Source organism: Rhinopithecus bieti, unplaced genomic scaffold (assembly GCF_001698545.2).
Source record: "Rhinopithecus bieti isolate Rb0 unplaced genomic scaffold, ASM169854v2 scaffold_11944, whole genome shotgun sequence".
Classification (NCBI taxonomy): domain Eukaryota; kingdom Metazoa; phylum Chordata; class Mammalia; order Primates; family Cercopithecidae; genus Rhinopithecus; species Rhinopithecus bieti.
In genome coordinates, this window is record NW_016807378.1 from 4356599 (window position 1) to 4357980 (window position 1382).

The following is a 1382-nucleotide window of genomic DNA, read 5'->3' on the forward strand; positions in this document are numbered from 1 at the left end:
CATGTCCGGCTAATTTTGTATTTTAGTAGAGACAGGGTTTCACCATGTTGGTCAGGCTAGTCTAGAGCTCCTGATCTCGTGATCTGCCCGTCTCGGCCTCCCAAAGTGCTGGGATTACAGGTGTGAACCACTGCACCCGGCCCCTTTGCATATATTTTTTATTCAGTTCTCTCAACAACTTTATGCATAAGTACTTCTAATATCCCCATCTCACAAGTGAGGAAATGCATGTAAACTGTTTAAAGCACTCAACACACACTGCCTGACAAATACTAAGCAATCAATATATGCTGACTCTAATTATCCTAGCAGTAGACTGAGTTTCATGAGGGAATGCACAGCCCTCACAATACCTGGCATATAGTAGGTGCTTTTAAATTCATGTTGAATAAATGGATAAACTAGTCACTTAGCTAGTGAGTAAGTCTAGTTAATCATATGGCAACTACACTTTAATATAGTCTCATTTCTACCTAGTCTTCTCCACTTATGGAGTTCTTCCATGAATTTTCTTTGTGGAAAATGACTCTGAAAAGAAATTCAATTATTAGTAATGAGATTGAAGAAATTATTAAAGTGATGGATCTTAGCCACAAAATAGGCCTTCTGTCTAAGTTAAAAGAGTGGGATGTAAAATTAGTCAATGACTTATATTTATGGTGGAAAAGACACCATCAATAAGGAAACAAGAGAAAGTAATTTGGGAAACTATTTAAATGAGTGCATCCACTAAGGAAAAAAAGCTCATCAATTAAGTTAAAAACCACTGACTATTGGAAAGATGAATAACTTTTGGTGTGTAGATGAGAATAGAAAAAATGATGCTCAAGAAAATGTAATCTGGGAGAAACCTAGGAACATTTGTATAAATATTTTCATGAGGTAAGCAAGTGAGGACATTTGTGGGGCTCTTAACCCACTGTGACCTCAAAAAAAAAAGATTGTTTCTGTGACCTAAAGTAGCATTTTTCTATTGACATTTTATAAAGATAAAAGTCACTGCCACAGAAGTGCTTGCTTGCCTCTTTCTAAGCTGAAGAAATTCATAAAGAAAAGGTTAATAGGTCAGTGTGTTCAACAGTATTAAAAAGAGGCTCTTGTCAACAGAAAATGCCTTGGTAAACATATTGAAGGAGGAGAGGCAAATACCAGTGCCCAAGGCAACCAAAGACAAACTGACCACGATTCACTCAGCTTTCTTTGGGGTCAGCAAGTGCCCACATTTTAAGGTGCAAGAATTGGAAGGAATCTAGCAAAATAAAGTTGGGGTCACATTGTTAAACTTTCTGAAATGATTTCGTAATGTCTTTGAAATAGAGTAATACTTGTAAATTTGTCATTTGAAGAGATCTCAACATTCCTTGAGAATGTGAAGGCTGAGT